Source organism: Artemia franciscana, unplaced genomic scaffold (assembly GCF_032884065.1).
Source record: "Artemia franciscana unplaced genomic scaffold, ASM3288406v1 Scaffold_867, whole genome shotgun sequence".
Taxonomy (NCBI): domain Eukaryota; kingdom Metazoa; phylum Arthropoda; class Branchiopoda; order Anostraca; family Artemiidae; genus Artemia; species Artemia franciscana.
Genome location: NW_027068640.1, coordinates 668,542 through 689,380, shown reverse-complemented (window position 1 = coordinate 689,380; position 20,839 = coordinate 668,542). Strand labels below are relative to the sequence as shown.

Genomic DNA, 20,839 nt, shown 5'->3' with positions numbered 1-20,839 from the left:
TTAGATATGATTTGCTGGATTTCTAATAATAACACATGTGGTAGCAGAATATATTTTTACATTCGATGTGGGGTTGTGTCTCCCGGAGAGAAAATAATCTATTAGAAATCATTGCATGGGACTTAAAATCAGGTCAGATCCCGTTTGGCCTTTTAGCTTTCAGGCTTGATAGAATACATATGTTAGCAATGGGGGAGGGGTATATCTCCCAGTTAGAAATTGTCTGTCTAGTGGGGAGAGGTAAGGGGTCTAAAACCAGGTTATAATCGCGTCTCTCACGAACAAAATATGTTTATACGACAAAAGGTTTGAGAAAAAGTCTACAAAATGTCACACGGTCTCATAAAATATGGTGATAAAGGCCCATATTCCTTGTCGTTGTTTGCTTCTATGCTCCAAGCCAATGTGTCCATATATCCCTTATTCAATGTGTACGGAACTCCCCTATTTCCTACCAAAACGGAAAGACACAGCCTTCTCCATAGGATTTGCGACACAAGAAAAGAATGGGAGATTATGAATGGGATTTGCGACAGGAACAATTTTAAGGGATCCTACTCATAATTTCTATTAGTATTATTTCAAGGTGACTGGCTACTTTTCTGAATTCCCATCAGCTCATTACTGAATTGCCATATCGCTTTAGTATCTTCCTTATGATCCGTGTCTTCACAATGTAAATTCTGCATCGTTTTTACTATTTAAAGATTGGTCATAAAGCAGATTCCTTTGCAGCAGATGATTATCGGTATGAGATAGTTTTCCTTAGAACAAGCAGTACACGACAGAAACCAAATATTTCTCTAAAATGCTCTCAACCCACCTCGACAAGCAAGGCCTTCGTATGTATTAAGACTCCTCATAGGTTTCTGCCCTATAACCAGGTCAGCAAACAACCCAGCCCACTGTCTTTCCGAATGTCCGAATGCTTTATTGTTTAATTGCTATCTTCATAAAAAGATCTGTAAATTTCCAGCTGACAAAGAGATGGCTTTTCCGTTTTTGAAGGTGAATTCTCGTAGTCTACATACTGATTATGACCTGCGGCTGCGATATAGGGAATTATGATTTTTAGTATGGTATTTGTTCTTCCCACAAGCCCAGTTTCTCTACCCTTGAGAACCACTATATTATGGCAACCAAATCAATATACTACATCTAAATCTTGAATGTTACGTTTCCATTAACTTACCTTCGATAGGTCATCCATCTAAAGCTTGCAATACCCGAACTCTGATAATAATTCCTCACAAATCGCGAGTTTCTTTTTTAACCGTCAAAATATGAGGTACTGTTTGCTCAGCATAAACGATTTTAAGAATTTCTTTCAGGCCTGATCTTTGCAAGAAATGCTTTACACAGCAGATAGCTCAATTTTTGACAATCCGATAGTCCCAGGAAAGTCATTTATTCCAACAAATTTTCACGATATATATCTATCGACCTTCCCTCTTGTGCTTTTAGAGCATACTTGAAAAGTATAGCAAAAAAATATAGCAAAGTTTTACAACTTGTTAGTATTGGTGTCAGTTTTACAGGTTCCAAGTCCTCTCTTTCCCTTTCCCTCTCAAGTCCTTAATCTACGGCAAAACCCCATAGAAGACATCTTTTTCTATGTATTATCGCATGTTGAACTTTTAGGTTTACGTCCCCTCCTCTGAATTTTAAGGGAGAATTGGATCCATTTGTCTGGAGTGATGCCGATTTTGTATATGTTAAGAAGCATGTTTTTCTCTATCAAAGAGTACAAAAATCATTTTATTGCAATGCGTTTAAGGTCTACCAATGTTTTGTCCTATCTTTATTGTACTAATAAAGTGCAATTTGAGAAAAATCACAATCAAATACATATTTGAAGATTTTTAAACTAATAGCCCAAAGAAATTCCCCCCCCCCCACCTCCGCCGGAAAAAGCAATTTCTGCTTATATAATCACCGAACTCTTTTGTTGGCTTTACATTTAACCATCCATGCTATTTATTTTTGGATTTTGGTCAATCCAAAACCGGTGAATCTTCTCACCTGAATCTTCAGGTGAATTCAAAAGGTGAATCTGCTGAATCTTTTCAATAATTTTGCAAGAATTGTATTTAGACTGTCAGGAAGTATTAAGGGGTAACAAATTTAAGTACTAGAATCTAAAGGGATTGGTTATTCCTTCTTAGTTTTTACGCCAGTTAAAAAAATAAAACAACTGAATACAGCTCATTATCCAGTAGTGCTTCTAATGAAATCGTCGCAGATCCACATCGTTTGTTTCATTTTCAGACATTTACCATTATTCACGACTGCAATTTGAATATTTTTTTTATTTTGCTTGTTTTGTTTAAAGTTGAATTTTTCGTTAGGTCTTTCATTTTATCCTTTTTGTCTTTTGTCCACTTCTTTTTCGTGTGCTTTTAAGCAGGCAGTAATAATCTTATGGGTCGAATGGGCCTGTTCAAAGTGGCCTCTATACAAAGCAAGAAGATCTTCTGTAAGCGTTAAGTCCTGCAAACACAGCTTCCAATTTCCGGATAGTATTTATTTGGCATTCTTCTTTTAATACAGCCTTTCTATGTCATATGGGCTTGTTGGAGATCCTATGAATTTTGCAGATCCTATAAATATGACTTTTAATATTTGTATGGGCTTTATAGGTATAGTAGTTATTCTTGCAATATGACCTTTCTAGACTCTATGATCTTGTTCCTGATGACCTCAATTACAAAAAGGAATTTCTCTCTGTGGTATTAACAGACCATGGAGATATGATTTTTCTTTAATAAACAACTTAGGGATAAAAGTGTCTTGATTGTCAGAATAATACGTGAAGAAGTGTCAGAATCTTGATTTAGCAGCGACAAACTTTATTACTTCAATCAACTACGAAAAAGTATATTAAATTGAATATACTTTTTGGGGATGCTTGGTAAGTATACATTTGAAACAGATTGAGATTGCTGTAAATCGAAATGGTAAAAATGTACTTTTTGCTTCGGGAATATATGTAGTTTATTGTGTATTAAACATTTATGCAAGTATTTTTTTTTATACACGATTTCATCCTCCTCTTTCTTATGGAATATACTTGCTGTTTTTTGTATTTTTTTTGCAATTATTTTTGTCTCTGAATTTTTTATAAAAAATAATCATTACTACTACTTATAAATGATTTGAAGGTTATAATTGCTAAGGCAATTGGTAAATGTTTCAATTAAAATTTATCTGATCTAACAATAGTTATTTTCTTAATTCCTAGTCACCAGGCTAACTGACTTCAACTATTAAGGTCTAGCCGAAGTCCAAGCATTTTACTATCTGGTCAATTCTTTTTCTGAGGTGACAACTCGGTCAAAGCCAAAGGTGTCAGTTTTCTTCGTCACTTCAACTAAACACACATCAGAAGGTTGAACCTAACGGGTTTCTCATTCTAAATTACGATTATTGCATTGTTATTGTTCGTAATTTCGCAAGTAAACAGGAAGATTTATTTGCAAAATAACTATTATTCGGGCAGAATATAAGAGAAATTGTTATTTCAGGAGAAATTCTTTCGGGAGGTATCCGAATGGTCAGTCCCTTGTTCTAATTTATGCATTCTCAGACACTCCGATTACAGCTGCGTCTAGTCTTTTGAGGGGAATTTTTGACTTCGGAACACAAATATGTAAAGTATTTAAAGGGACTGCAGCCAGCAAGTATATATTATAGAAATATGTTTCTGATTGATGGATAGAATATTTTTTGCTCTATTTTTTGACACCCCACAACAACAGTGTCAAGTGTAGCAATCTAGAATCCAAACATGAAACAGGTTTTATAATTATTTTGGAAATATAAAAAAACTGTCTGCTTTAGGATTTGATTAGATCAAAATATTCCCCAGATTTTTTTTCTATCTGTTAAAATAAAAACCACCGAAATCACTAATTCAGGAACGTCAGGCAAACTCCAAATGTTGAACAAGGGAGGTATAGGCAGATTCCTTGAGAGCCTTTTCTGCCTGAAGTTCTAATTGCAGACGAATGCGCACTTTATGATATCACACTGCACAAAAAGCAGAGAATTGCACAGACACATGCATGAAAACGAGCTGCATGGAAAAATTTAACAAATTTTTTTCTGTATCGAGTAGTACCATGCTCTAATACTATTAAAATATCTGCACCTAAATTTAGATAAATTTCTTCGATTAATTGTCAAAATGAGAGTTTTACATCTGACATCTGGTTCAGACTCTTGTAAGACCTTTAGCATCATCAAATTATGCAGAAACATCCTTTGAAATTCCTTCGATTGCTCGAGAATTTATATTGCGAACATAAGGCAACAACCAGTTTTCATAGTCTTTATACCAGACAATTAGCTTAAGCTCGGTGAGAAACTACATTGTAGCTAAATTCTAATTAAATATTTAGTTGGTATTTTGGTTAGGTTACGTTAGTTTAGCTTACGGTTTTTATATAATGCAGTCTTGGCCACACCCTTTCACAGTTGTAGTTTCCATAATTTTGTTAATAAACTATTATATTTTCATCATATTATCATTATATTGTTTTGTATAGTTCATTATGGTTAATTTAACTTCTTGTGTGTGGTGGCTTTAAGATACAGGTACCTATAGTTCAATAGGGTAATCGATCTAATCTACGTAAATTTCATAAAAAAAAGACATTTAAACGATAAATTCTTTTTTGAGGATTGACTCCACCTTTTTGCCAGATGATTTACCTTAAACTCTTTTCATCTTCTCATCGTGGGAATTTCTTTATAAAGCTGCTTCTGCCTAGCTTATCCAAGTACTAAACCGTCAAGAAACAATTTTGAAAGCATATGGGTAATGATTGCAGATAGGATTTCTGTCCCTAGTGATTTATGACTAGTTTTAGTGACTGTTTTTCCATAAGGATTTTCATCTTATAGTAAAAATTGTCGAGTTTTCTCTTTAAAAAACATTTCACCACTTAGTTATCTGTCAAGAATTCATTTGACATATTTGGTCCTTATAAATGGGCTACTGTTCTATCTACAAGGTCGTCAGAAGATCACATTTGTATCTTACTTTGTACTTATCCCAAACTAATTAATATGTTAAAAAGTATTTTGAAAGCGTTGTGAAAGAACCCCTTTGAAGTCAGGAAAGCCGGTGTTGCATTCTAATTAGGCATTCCGAGGCGTTTCGTAGAAGAGCTGGAGATGTCATTGTCTTACATAAAATACCACTCGAGAAAAGCTCAACATATCCTTCGGGGAATAACGACACTCGGAATAGACAAGGGAAAGAATACAAAATTAAGAAAGCTGATATCCAAGAATAAGGGAGACAACTTTCAAGGGTTTCTAGACAAAATCAATATGACATTAAGGCCTTTCATGAAACTAAATGAAGAGTCGGAGGTGCAGCCGATACTATAAAATGCTAAAAGCTGTCTTCCAGAAGCATAATTTGGAAGAAGCAGAGGAAAAAACCTAATATTTTGGTGATCTCAAAACAAACAGATGTATCTGAAGTGTTTCCATATTTACAGAAGAGCAAACATACGATTTTAAGATTTTTCCGCAAACAATTAAACCTCTTCGGGTTTGAAGCATAGAAAACTATAAAATTAGACTGAAATTTGTAAAAAAAAAAAAAAAATGAACAGGCTGAAGACCATCCCAATTTCTTACATCCAAGAAAATCCCAACAACTCTCCTTTTCCTGGGCATGATGATATGGGTGTGGACATGACTAACTTTGCAAGTCAAACCTACATAAGCAAAACAAACTTCGAAAGTTCTTTTTTAGAAAATAGGCTTGTTCGGTTGTTTGTAATTGTTAAGTAACTTCCAGTCAATCGGTCCACCTCTATAGAGGAAGCCCCGTAATTGACTGATGCACTCCACCCAACTTTGACCATAATTTACGTGAGTTAGCTTTTCAGAGACGGGTAGATCTGTCAGATTCTCCTTGTCCTACATATAGAAAGTGACCACTTTTTTTCGGGTGATAAAGTCTTTACTTCAATAGTTCAATTTTAACAGACAGCAGAAAAGATATATATATATATATATATATATATATATATATATATATATATATATATATATATATATATATATATATATATATATATATATATATATATATATATATATATATATATATATATATATATATATATATATATATATATATATATATATATATATATATATATATATATATATATATATATATATATATATATATATATATATATATATATATATATATATATATATATATATATATATATATATATATATATACTAGCTGTTGGGGTAGCGCTTCGCGCCACCCCAACACCTATTTGGTGGGGCACTTCGCGCCCCCCAAGCCCCCCCGCGCGCGTAAGTCGTTACGCGCCATATTGGTTACGCGCCATTGTAGTTGAGTCCCTGTGTCCCACCTTTGAATAGAGATATATATATATATATATATATATATATATATATATATATATATATATATATATATATATATATATATATATATATATACATATATATATATATATATATATATATATATATATATATATATATATATATATATATATATATATATATATATATATATATATATATATATATATATATATATATATACATATATATATATATATATATATATATATATATATATATATATATATATATATATATATATATATATATATATATATATATATATATATATATATGTTGCATATAAATAGATTGTCAGGTTTACTGACTCTTGAACATGCAACATATAATTGTCCATGGGAAAAAAATCCATATTCAGATCTATACCTCATTATTCTAATGATGTGTCCCAGTGTCCCGGTCGTCATTTATATTCCCTGTGTCCCGGTCGTCATTTGTGTCCCGGTGTCCCAGTTTGTAATTTCTCTTTGAGTGTCCCGGTCGTCATTTATATTCCCTGTGTCCCGGTGTCCTGGTCGTCATTTGAGTCCCGGTGTCCCGATCTGTAATTTCTATTCGAACAATCCCTGTGTCCCGGTCGTCATTTATATATCCAGCCTGTGTCCCCGGCGTCCCCGTTGTAGTTGTGTCCCTGTGTCCCGGTCGTAATTTATATTCCCTGTGTCCCGGTCGTGATTTGTGTCCGGGTGTCCCAGTCTGTAATTTCTCTTTGAGGTTCCCGGTCGTCATTTATATTCTCTGTGTCCCGGTCGTCATTTGTGTCCCGGTGTCCCGGTATGTAATTTCATCAGTTGACAAACATGACGTCAGTCGACAAACAACTTCATGACGCATACAGCTCAATCCTTATAATGACGTCAGTCGACAAACATGACGTCAGTCGACACACAAACATGACGTCACTCGACACAGGCACACACACACACAGACAACTTATTTATATATATATATATATATATATATATATATATATATATATATATATATATCTATATATATATATATATATAAATAAGTTGTCTGTGTGTGGATCTGTGGATCAGGTGACGTCATGTTTGTTCGCATATGACGTCTGAATTATTTCACACTAATACAAAAGAAGAAAAAAACTAAAAAGGTTAAAACTACAAAAAAAACTAAAAAGAAAAAAAAACTAAAAAAGCTAAAAAACTAAAAAAAACTAAAAAAAGGTAAAAATCTAATAACTAAAAAAAACTGAAAAAAATAAAAAAAGGCAAAAACTACAAAAAAATAAAAACTAATAAAAAAACTAAAAAAGCTAAAAAACTAAAAAAAAACTAAAAAAAAACTAAAAAAAGGTAAAAAACTAAAAAAAACTAAAAACTAAAAAAGAAAAAAACTAAAAAAAAGGAAAAAACTGAAAAATAAAAGAGAAAAAGAAAACTAAAAAAATATGAATAAATATATATAAAAATAAGTTGTTTGTGGGTTATGTCTATCTGTCTGTCTGTCGAGTGACGTCGTGTTTGTCCGCATATGACGTCTGAATTATTTCACACTAATACAAAAGAAGAAAAAAAACTAAAAAAGGTATAAACTACAAAAAAAACTAAAAAGAAAAAAAACTAAAAAAGCTAAAAAACTAAAAAAAAATAAAAAAAGGTAAAAAACTAAAAACTAAAAAAAACTGAAAAAACTAAAAAAAGGCAAAAACTAAAAAAAAACTAAAAACTAATAAAAAAAACTAAAAAAGCTAAAAAACTAAAAAAACTAAAAAAACTAAAAAAAGGTAAAAAACAAAAAAAAACTAAAAACTAAAAAAGAAAAAACTAAAAAAAAGGAAAAAACTGAAAAATAAGAGAAAAAGAAAACTAAAAAATATTAATAAATATAAAAAATATAAATATAATATAAATTAGCAATCAACAAAGCACCGAGACACAAATGACGACCGGGACACAGGGAGTATAAATGACGACCAGGACATAAGTAAAAAAAAAAAAACTAAAAAAAACTAAAAAATGGTAAAAACTACAAAAAAACTAAAAACTAATAAAAAAAACTAAAAAATCTAAATAAACTAAAAAAGAAAAAAAAGAAAAAAGGAAAAAAATAAAGGAGAAAAACAAAACTAAAAAACGAATGTATATACAGACCGGGACACCGGGATACAAATGACGACCGGGACACAGGGAATATAAATGACGACCGGGACACAGGGACAAAACTACAATGGGGACGCCGGGGGGCACAGGGGGATATAAATGACGACCGGGACACCGGGACACAAGGAATATAAATGACGCCCGGGACACTCAAAGAGAAATCACAGACTGGAACACCGGGACACAAATGATATATAAAAATAAGTTGTCTGTCTGTGTGTCTGTCTGCGGATCAGGTGACGTCATGTTTCTGTGTTGACTGACGTCATGAAATTAGTTGTCGTCATTTTTGCTTTGACGGTGACGTCAGTCAAGATATTTAAGACATATGTTCACGTAGAAATCTATTAATGTTTAAGTTTACAATGACTGATGAACTTACCATGGCAAAAGCCGATGAAGATGCTCAAAGAGTCTATGCCAAAAAATTTGCTGCTGATAGAGAAAGTCAGAAAAGAAAGCGTGCCGAGGAACTACCAGAGCAAAGCGAAAGCAGACTTGCTGCTAAAAGAGAAAGTGAAAAAAGAAGGCGTGCCGAGGAATCAAAAGAACAGCAAGGAAACAGGCTTGAGGCTGATAGAGAAAGAAAGAACAGAAAGCGTGCCGAGGAATCAAAAGAACAGCAAGGAAACAGGCTTGAGGCTGATAGAGAAAGAAAGAACAGAAAGCGTGCCGAGGAACTACCAGAGCAACGCGGAAGCAGACTTGCTGCTAAAAGAGAAAGTGAAAAAAGAAGGCGTGCCGAGGAATTACAAGAACAGCAAGAAATCAGGCTTGCTGCTGATAGAGAAAGTAAGAAAAGAAAGCGTGCCGAGGAATCACAAGAACAGCAAGAAATCAGGCTTGCTGCTGATAGAGAAAGTAAGAAAAGAAAGCGTGCCGAGGAATCAGAGCAACCTGAAAGTTATCGCCTGGCATTCAGGTACAACCCAGTCGATGATTATAGCTTGAGTAGATGTGTTCAAATCGGGACAATGTCTAAAATTTGTCCCTTTTGCAAGGCCTTGAAATTCAATGGTGAAAGAATGGGAATGTGTTGCGCCTCAGGAAAAGATAAACTTCCTCTATTGGCTGCACTACCAGAGCCATTGAAGACTTTCCTTACTGGAACTACGTCAGAATCTAAGCGTTTTTTTGTCAAAAATCAGAAAATACAACTCATGTTTCCAAATGACGTCGTTTGGAGCCCAAATCGAAAATCCAGATCAATTTATGTCTACTTTCAAAGTAAAAGGGCAAATTTATCATAGAGCAGGGTCCCTTCTACCATTCTCAGGCGAGAATCATAAATTTTTACAATCGTACTTCATCAGTGATAGAAATTCTGAATTGAATGCAAGTTGCGAAATTTCTCCCAACGTTGAAAGGACAATCGTTTCCCAATTGCAACATCTTTTCCATGAAAATAATAATTTAGTGCGTCTGTTCAAAACAGCCATCGATTTGATGCCTACTGATACGCATAAAATTGTTATTTCCGCTGACAAAACGCCTCCTGGCCAACATGTGCGTGGATACAATGCTCCAACTATCGACGAATTGGCAATCGTTATGGTCGGTGATCAGTTTTTACCTCGAGATATTATTCTTCATAAGCGAAACGCCCAGTTGTTAAGAATTGCTGAAACTCATCGATGCTACGATGCCCTACAATATCCTATCATTTTTTGGGATGGAGCCGACGGCTATCACTTTAATATTAAATTGATGAATCCAGCCACTAACAAAGAAATGAATAAGAAATGCAGTGCAACGCATTATTATTCCTAAAGACTAATGATTCGGCAGGATGAAGAAAATTATATTTTAAAATGCCGTGAATTGTTTCACCAATTCGTCGTTGATATATATGCTAAAATTGAATCAGAACGTTTGCTATATATCCGCCTGAATCAGACCAAGCTCCGCTCTGAACAATACATTCATTTGCGAGATGCAGTTATAAATGACGGTAATACCACAAACGTTGGAAGATTAACAATTTTACCTTCGTCATATGCATGGCAGTCCCCGTCATATGCATGAATATGCTCAAGATGCTATTGGGTATGTTCGTCTCTATGGTCGTCCAGATTTATTTATTACATTTACATGTAATCAATCTTGGGACGAGATACTGCAGCTTTTACTTCAAGGACAATCGGCTGTTCATAGGCATGACATTACGGCCCGTGTCTTCCGGCAAAAGTTGAAATCACTGATAAACTACATTGTAAAACTTGAAGTGTTTGGGTCAGTGCGATGCTGGATGTACTCAGTGGAATGGCAAAAGCGAGGTTTGCCACACGCACATATACTAATCTGGCTACATAGAAAAATTACTTCGAACGAAATTGATGATGTGATTTCCGCTGAAATACCTGATAAAAATGTCGATAAGGGGTTACATGATATTATCGTAAAAAATATGATACATGGACCTTGCGGTGCACTGAAGGAAAATTCACCATGCATGGCCAAAGGAAGGTGCAAAAAGCAATATCCTCGACTTTTAGTATCAAACACAATTACTGGCAATGATGGTTACCCACAATATAGAAGAAGATCTACTGAAGATGGCGGTAAAACAGCAATAATAAAGAAGCGTAACGGTACCACCATCGAAGTAGATAACCAGTGGGTTGTTCCATATTCCCCATTATTATCAAAAACATTTAATGCACACATAAACGTTGAATACTGTAACTCCGTAAAGGCAATCAAATACATATGTAAATACGTCAACAAAGGCAGTGACATGGCAGTTTTTGGCTTGCAGCCCGAAATCAAAGATTTCGATGAAATCGTACAATATCAGGCTGGAAGATACATAAGCAGTAATGAAGCTGTTTGGCGAATTCTTTCATTTCCGATACATGAACGTAGTCCAGCTGTTGTTCACTTAGCGGTACATTTACAGAATGGTCAAACATGTTTATTTCACAGAAACCAACGTGCAACAAAGAGTCCTGAATCCACCGGATACAACATTAACAGCTTTTTTTCGCTTTGCAAAAATGATTCTTTTGCAAAAAAACTGCTGTATACTGAAGTGCCTTCGTATTACACGTGGAATACTAAAAATAAAGTATTTGAACGTCGAAAACAGGGTAAGTCAGTCGACGGCCAACCTACCATCTTCAAAGATACCACGATAGGAAGACTCTACACCGTTCACCCCAATCAACATGAATGCTTCTTTCTACGCCTGCTTTTGGTGAATGTACCCGGTCCGACATCCTTTGAGTATTTGAGGACTGTAAATGGTACTATACATGACACTTACCGTAGTGCATGCCAAGCTCTGAATTTATTGGAGAATGACCAACACTGGGATAACTGCATCAATGACGTGTGCGAAATGTCAACCCCAAGTCAAATTCGTGCATTGTTTGGCATCATTTTAACAACTTGCTCTCCATCAGCTCCTACAGAGTTATGGGAAAAATATAAGTCAAAAATGTCCGAAGATATACTCCATCGAAAACAGTTAGAGACGTCAGATATGACATTTGATTTTACATCAGAAATTTATAACTACACTTTAGTTGTTATAGAAGATTTGTGCGTACGTTTGGCAAACAAACCTCTTCAGGATTTGGGAATGCCTTCACCTAACCGTATCGCTGCTGTTTCGACATGTGTAGAATTGGATCGTGAACAAAGTTACAGTACGAGTGATCTATTGTCGTATGTACAAAATAACATTTCCAAGTTAACGTCGGAACAAAAAGACATTTATGATACGATAATGCATTGTGTCGATAACAACGTTGGAGAAATTTTCCTTTTGGATGCGCCAGGAGGTACTGGTAAAACGTTTGTGATAAAACTGATTCTGGCATCAATTCGATCAAAAAATGATATAGCGTTGGCAATTGCGTCGTCCGGAATAGCCGCAACATTGCTGCCTGGTGGAAGAACTGCTCATTCCGCTTTGAAATTGCCTCTGAACTTGCATTCTACAGAAACTCCCACGAGCAATATTTCCAAATCACCTGGGATGGGTAAAGTATTGCAGCAATGCAAACTTATTATTTGGGATGAGTGCACAATGGCACACAAAAAATCGGTCGAGGCCCTGGATCAATGCTTGAAAGATTGCGAGGGAAGTCGAAACCCTTTGGCAGCACATTAATATTGCTTGCGGGAGATTTCAGGTAAACATTACCTATAATACCTAGATCAACTCCTGCAGACGAAATGAATGCTTGCCTGAAAAATTCTAATTTATGGGCACACGTAAAAACATTAAAATTAACTACAAATATGCGTGTCCGATTTCAAAACGATGACTCTGGTCAAACATTTTCAGATCAATTGCTGGCAATGGGAAACGGAAAGCTCCCAGTAGACTCAATTTCAGAACGTGTACAACTACCTGCTGATTTCTGTAATTTAGTGACGTCCAAAAATGAATTGATTGAAAAAGTATTTCCGAATATTCTAAAAAATTATAAAAATAATAAATGGCTAAGTGAAAGAGCGATTCTCGCACCCAAAAATATAGACGTCCACGAAATCAACAATATTGTTTTGACCAAGATTCAGGACCAGGCAGTCCTTTACAAGTCAGTCGACACAGTTTTGGAACCAAATGAAGCGGTTAATTATCCATCTGAATTTTTAAATTCCATAGATCTTTCAGGGTTTCCACCACACGTGCTACAACTAAAAATAGGCGTACCAATAATACTTTTAAGAGATATAAACCCACCAAAGCTTTGCAATGGCACTCGACTTGCCGTAAAAAAAACAATGGAAAACCTAATAGAGGCCACAATCTTGACAGGGCCTTTTGAGGGTGAGGCTGTTCTTATTCCTCGCATTCACATGATTCCAACGGATCTGCCTTTTCAATTTAAAAGATTGCAATTCCCAATTCGATTAGCATTTGCAATCACCATTAACAAAGCTCAAGGTCAATCATTAGAAAAATGTGGTATAGATCTTAATACTGATTGTTTTTCCCATGGACAATTGTACGTTGCATGTTCGAGGGTCGGTAAACCTGACAATCTATTTATATGCAGCGACAATTGGACAGCGAAGAATGTTGTATATTCGCAAGTTTTACGCAGTTAATTTGTATTTTGGAACGAAATGAAGCGGTTAATTATCCATCTGAATTTTTAAATTCCATAGATCCTTCAGGGTTTCCACCACACGTGCTACAACTAAAAATAGGCGTACCAATAATACTTTTAAGAAATATCAACCCACCAAAGCTTTGCAATGGCACGCGACTTGCCGTAAAAAAAACAATGGAAAACCTAATAGAGGCCACAATCTTGACAGGGCCTTATGAGGGTGAGGCTGTTCTTATTCCTCGCATTCCCATGATTCCAACGGATCTGCTTTTTCGATTTAAAAGATTGCAATTCCCAATTCGATTAGCATTTGCAATCACCATCGACAAAGCTCAAGGGCAATCACTAGAAAAATGCGGTATAGATCTTAATACAGATTGCTTTACCAATGTACAATTGTATGTTGCATCTTTGAGGGTCGGTAAACCTGACAATCTATTTATACGCACAGACAATGGGACAGCGAAGACTGTTGTATATTCACAAGTTTTACGTAGTTAATTTGTATTGTATCTATCTATCTATCTATCTATATAAAAACGAGTTGTGTGTATGCATGTTTGTTTGTTTGTAAAAAGAGCGTTTGCATATGACGTCATTATTAGTACATACGGCTTTGTATATGGACAGACAATGGGAAAGCCAAGAATGTTGTATATTCGCAATTTTTACGTAGTTTGAAACACATATATAAATCTATCTATATTCACAGGTGGGACACAGGGACACAACTACAATGGCGCGTAACTAATATGGCGCGTAACGACTTACGCGCGCGGGGGGGCTTGGGGGGGCGCGAAGCGCCCCACCAACTAGGTGTTGGGGTGGCGCGAAGCGCCACCCCAACAGCTAGTATATATATATATATATATATATATATATATATATATATATATATATATATATATATATATATATATATATATATATATATATATATATATATATATATATATGTGTACATTTTCTCGAAAACGGCTACATAGTTTTTCGGGAAAATTGGCATCCTGGTATTCCGGACTTAAAAAAACCATCTAGATGGGTCAGAAGTTTGAGAAAATTCGTTAACAGCCTTAATTTTAGGGGGGAAATAGCAAGTGACGTCATTTTTATATATATCAGTATTGCAATGACGCTGTCATACTTGTCACACTTATGTGCAAAAATTGAAGATTTTCATTTATGAAGGAGACTATATTACATTGCTTAAAGGGCAAAAAACAGGTAATTGCAGAAATATTTGCATATATTTTGACAAGGAATTAAAAAAACTCAAAAACCTCAAAAAAGAAAAACAAAAAATTTTAAGCTTAGTAGAAATCGATGTATGAAATTGGACTTGCGGCGATAACCAAATATCTTTAAATATTCAGTATGAAAAGACATTAAATTGCGTAAAGAGCGACAAACAGGTAGTTGCAAAAATATTTGTGTGTATTTTAACAAGGGATTATGACAATTCAAAAACCTTAAAAGAGAAAAACTTAAAGTTGGAGCTTAGTAGAAATCTTTGTTAGAAAAACATCATTATCGAATTTCTTTTCTCATAAGTATGCGTAATGCCTTTTTAAGACATTAAAATGGAAAAAAATTTTAAGGTAAGTTAAGAATCGAGTGGATAAAATCCACTCGCTACATGATTAAGCTTACGGGTTTGAACGCAACCAGTTATACAATGTCAGTACGAAGGCCCAAAAAATGAACTTGCAATAACTGCAAATGATGATTCTCCATTTTGAGAGGGGATTACAATAATTCAAAAACCTTTTAAAAGAAAACCAAAAGTTTCAAACATAGTACATATCGTAGTTTGAAATTGGAGAAGTGTCAATAATCAAATATTTTGAAGACACAGTATGGAAAGAAATAAAATTGCGTAAATAGCAAAAAAATGCTAATTGCAAAAATATTTGTAAATTTTTTAACAAGGGATTATGACAATTCAAAAACCTTAAAAAAGAAAACCTTTTTGAACTATTTAAGCTGATAATGTTACTTACCTTCTTCACCCGTCTAACTTATTGACTTTATTAACGTCTAATTTAATATTAAAATTGTTTCTTCAAATATTCAAGATTTTGCTATGTGTTTCAAAAGTATATGTTTACTATATGTTTCTATAAAGTTGGATTTTACCAAAGCTTTATGGTTTTGTAGAAAAAATTGCTAATTGATAAAAAAAAGCCTTATGCCTTTTAATTTAACCTAGCATAACTAAAGCAAAACAAACTTAATTAACTTTGTGTAAGATTTAGCCATATTTGGCTAAACCAACCAGCCATAACTTGCTTCGGCCTAATTTCTCTTCTACGGCCTCTTGATCATCTTTCTGGGGCAAACACAAAGCAGGTAGTCCCACACTAAAGCTGGAAAAGGTTATAAGAAAGGACTAAGAAGAAAAAAAATTGAAATTCCACGAGAGAGAGTAAAACGTGAAGTGTCAAAAAGACGGGTTGGAGGGGGGTGTACACATCTGTGTTAACCTTAGCTGGCTTGGTGCACCAATGGGTTGCTAGGAGTATACTAGCAGAATGTTCATACTAGGCTTGGCTGTACAATACTAGTGAACCGTTTCGAGATTTTTAACTGAAAGTAGGCCTAAAGAGTGACATTAAAACTGAAAACGAACAGAAATTATTCCTTATATGAAAGAGGCTGTCCCCCTCTCAACACGCCACTCTTTACGCTAAAGGTTCTTATGGTTTTCAAAAGTAGAGCTGTGGGAAAGAGTCAAGCTTTAGCGTAAATAGCGGGGCGTTGACGAGGGGACAGCCCCTTTTATATACGGAATAATTTCTGTTCGTTTAAGTTTTAATGTCGCTCCTTACTTTCAGTTAAAAGAACCAAAAGAAAATTGAGACAGACCGTCAAACTTTAGAATAAAGAACAAGGCAATGGAGAGGGATAACCTTTCGTATACAGAATCATTTCTGTTCGTTTTGAGTTTTAGTATTGTTCCTTACTTTCAATTAAAAATAACTTTTTTTATTTAATTTGTGATTATTTTTAAAATAAGCCGGTAAATTTTCATTGAAGGGACCAAAAACAGAAATTCGCAATTATTATAAATAATTATTCTCTATTTTGACAAGGGATTATAACAAACAAAAAAACCTAAAAAAAGAAAACCAAACGTTTGAAGCTTAGTAGGCTACTTATCGTTTATATTACCTGTGTCCCAGTCGTCATTTGTGTCCCGGTGTCCCGGTCTGTAGTGTCATCTTATAATGACATCTTATATACTTTATAATGACGTCAAATGCAAACCCACAAACAAACAAACATGCAACTTATACAACTTATTTATATATATAGATAGATACAGTTTCTTTTTTAATGTTTTTTTTTATTTTTTAGTTTTTTCTTTTCTTAGTTTTTTTCTTTTTTAGTTTTTCTTTTTTTTAGTTTCTTCTTTTTATTGATTTGTTTCTTCAATTTGTCAATGTTCATTCTGACATTGACACTTGGAAAAATCTTTACGTGCCAAGCATGCTAAAGCTCCAACAATTTATAATAAACCTCAAATTTTGGGTATCTGTTTTAAGGTTTTCGAATTACTTTAATCTATTGTAAAAATATATTGAAATATTTGTGGAGTTCCCAGTTTTTTTTAGTTTTTTCTTTTTTTTAGTTTTTTAGCTTTTTTTAGTTTTTTTTTCTTTTTAGTTTTTTACCTTTTTTATATTTTTTTACTTTTTTTACGTTTTTTCTTTTTGATTTTTTTCAATTTGTTTTATTTTTTAGTTTTTTAGTTTTTTTTCTTTTTAGTTTTTTGTTAGTTTTTTACCTTTTTTTCTTTTTTCAGTTTTCTTTTTCTTCTTTTTTTTTTTCAGCGTCACTATGAAATACATAACGCTGAACCTTTGTTTTTTTAACTAAAATCTGGTAGGCATTGATGACCTTATCCAAGTCAAAATCCCAAACCCAATCATCATCGCTATCATTTTCAGTTTTGATACGTTTTGACTCTCGCTGTCCAGGTGGATTTTCATCTAACTGCGTGGTTTTGCGTTCTTTAGCCGCAAGCCTTTTGGCATTAACCCTTTGAGCAGATTAAATATAAAAAAACTAATTTTTTTAAATGAAAGTAAGGAGCGACATTAAAACTTAAAACGAACAGAAATTACTCCGTATATGAAAGGGGCTTTTCATTCTCAACCCCCCGCTCCTTATGCTAAAGTTTGACTATTTCTCTTAACTCTACATTTTAAAACAGTAAAAAACTTTAGCGTAAAGAGCGGGGGGTTGAGAAGGAGAAGCCCCTTTCATATACGGAGTAATTTCTGTTCGTTTTAAGTTTTAATGTCGCTCCTTAATTTCATTTAAAAAAACTTGTTTTTTTTTATTTAATTTCTGAACGTTTTTGAATCAATGCATGTTTTGATTTTGGCTTATAAAAAACAACTTTTTCATATTTATTTTTTTCATTGTTTTTATTTAAGTAATGCTAGTAAATCCTGTGCTCCCTTCATGGAACTTTTCTTCCCCCATGACAAATTCCTCGATGGAAAGTTTCCCCAGCATCCCCCTCTTCTCAACCCCTGCCTCCAACCAAAAAATCCTCCTGAAAACACCTGTACACTTCCCAATAACCATTACTATATGTAAGCACTGGTCAAAGTTTTGAACTTGTAACCCCTCCCACGGGGACTGTGGGGGAGTAAGTCGTCCCCAAAGACATAGTTATAAGGTTTTTCGACAATTCTGAATAAAATGGCTATCTCAGAATTTTGATCCGTTGACTTTGGGAAAATAATTAGCGTGGGAAGGGGCCTAGGTGCCCTCCAATTTTTTGGTCACTTAAAAAGGGCACTAGAACTTTTCATTTTCGTTAGAATGAGCCCTCTCGGAACATTCTAGGACAACTGGGTCGATACGATCACCCCTGGAAAAAAAAAATACAAATAATCACGCATCCGTGATCTGCCTTCTGGCAAAAAATATAAAATTCCACATTTTTGTAGATAGGAGCTTGAGACTTCTACAGTAGGGTTCTCTGATACGCTGAATCTGATGGTGTGATTTTCGTTAAGATTCTATGACTTTTAGGGGGTGTTTTTCCCTATTTTCTAAAATAACGCAAATTTTCTCAGGCTCGTAACTTTTGATAGGTAATACTAAACTTGATGAAACTTATATGTTTAAAATCAGCATTAAAATGCGATTCTTTTGATGTAACTATTGGTACCAAAATTCCATTTTTTAGAGTTTTGGTTACTATTGAGCCGGGTCGCTCCTTACTACAGTTCGTTACCACGAACTGTTTGATACATTTGAAAAGACTATAATACGAACCGACAGTAAATTGTCTATAACGGTCTGCTGTTAAAAGACAAGCGACAATGAGAATCCATATATAGAAGCCTGCTGATTGCCGGGGCCAGGTGGTGAAGTTGCTGGGCTCCCGATTTCCTTAAAAAAGATCAATAATTGTATATTTGTATATTTACTTATGTATTTTTTTTTCGAAAACGGCCCCCTATTTTTTCAGGAAAATTGGCATACTGGTATATTCTGGCGTAAAATTTGATTTAGATAGGTCAGAAGTTTGGGAAAATTCGATAAAAGCCTTAATTTTGGAGGAAAACTGTTTATGTGAGTGATGTCATTTGTATTTGCAACAGTATTGCAATGACGTCACACTTATATGGAAAAAATTTAAAATTTTCATGCATTGAGAAGTACATTAAATTGCTTGAATAGTAAAAGAACTGGCAATTGCAAAAATATTTGTATATATTTTGGCATAGAATTACATCAATTCCAAAATCTTAAGAAAGAAAACTGAAGTTTGAAGCTTTTTGGAAATCGTTGTTAGAAATCGGTCTTGCAGTTATAATCAAATACTCTTGAATAGACTATAGTATGAAAAGTGATTCAATTGATTAAACAACAAAAAAACTGGCAATTGCAAAAATATTTGTATATATTTTAACAAGGGATTACAACAATTCCAAGACCTTAAAAAAGAACATCCAAAATTTGAAGATTATTAGAAATCGTAGTTAGAAATCGGATTTATAGGTTTGAACATATCCAGCTATATAATGCCTTTAGGAGGACCCAAAAACAAAATTTGCATATACAGATGATGATTATTTGGACTCACCTGAACTATCAAACTTGAAAAGACCGGGAGAATGAGAAAAAAGAAATACAGGCAGCTAAAGCAAAGGGCATTACTAAATTGTCTCAAGGAATCAAAATCCAAAATGAAGAAGAAAGGCGAATATGGTTAGAGGACAAGCAAAACCGAGAATCTGAGCGATTCAAAAATCAAAATGAAGAGCAAAGATACGCGCGGTTAGACGACAAGCGATACCGAAATCTGAGCGAGTCAAAAATGAGAATTAAGGGTAAAGACACACGCGGTTATAAGACAAGCGACACCGCGAATATGCCCGAGTAAAAAATGACAATGAAGTGCAAAGACACACGAAAGAAAGAAGACCAAAAATTAAAAGCTTATTAGAAATTGTTGTTAGAAAACGAACTCGCTGTAATAACGAAACATCTTTGAATAGAATAGTATATTGCGCAAAGAGCAAAAAACTGGTAATCAAATAGTTCGTGGTAACGAACTGTAGTAAGGAGCGACCCGGCTCAATAGTAACCAAAACTCTAAAAAATGGAATTTTGATATCAATCTACATCAAAAGAATCGCATTTTAATTTGGATTTTAAATATACCAGTTTCATCAAGTTTAGTCTTACCCATCAAAAGTTACGAGCCTGAGAAAATTTGCATTATTTAAGAAAATAGGGGAAAACACCCCGTAAAAGTCGTAGAATCTTAACGAAAATGACACCATCAGATTCAGCGTATCAGAGAACCCTACTGTATAAGTTTCAAGCTCCTATCTACAAAAATGTGGAATTTTGTATTTTTTGCCAGAAGACAAATCACGGGTGCGTGTTTATTTGTTATTTGTTTTTTTTTTTTTCCAGGGGTCATCGTATCGACCAAGTTGTCTTAGAATGTCGCAAGAGGGCTCATTCTAACGGAAATGAAAAGTTCTAGTTCCCTTTTTAAGTAACCAAAAAAATCGGAGCGCATCTAGGCCCTCTCCCACGCTCATTTTTTTCCCAAAGTCAACGGATCAAATTTTGAGATAGCCATTTTGTTCAACATAGTCAAAACCATAATAACTATGTCTTTGGGGATGACGTACTCCCCCACAATCCCTGGGGGAGGGGCTGCAAGTGACAAAC

At 34.3% G+C, this 20,839-nt stretch overlaps 1 protein-coding gene across 7 annotated transcripts in view; it reads right to left on the bottom strand.

Annotated features, from left to right (window-relative positions):
- LOC136043712 (circadian locomoter output cycles protein kaput-like) overlaps positions 1 to 20,839 on the bottom strand; it is a 311,923-nt gene that overhangs the window by 146,630 nt on the left and 144,454 nt on the right. The window lies entirely within an intron of this gene.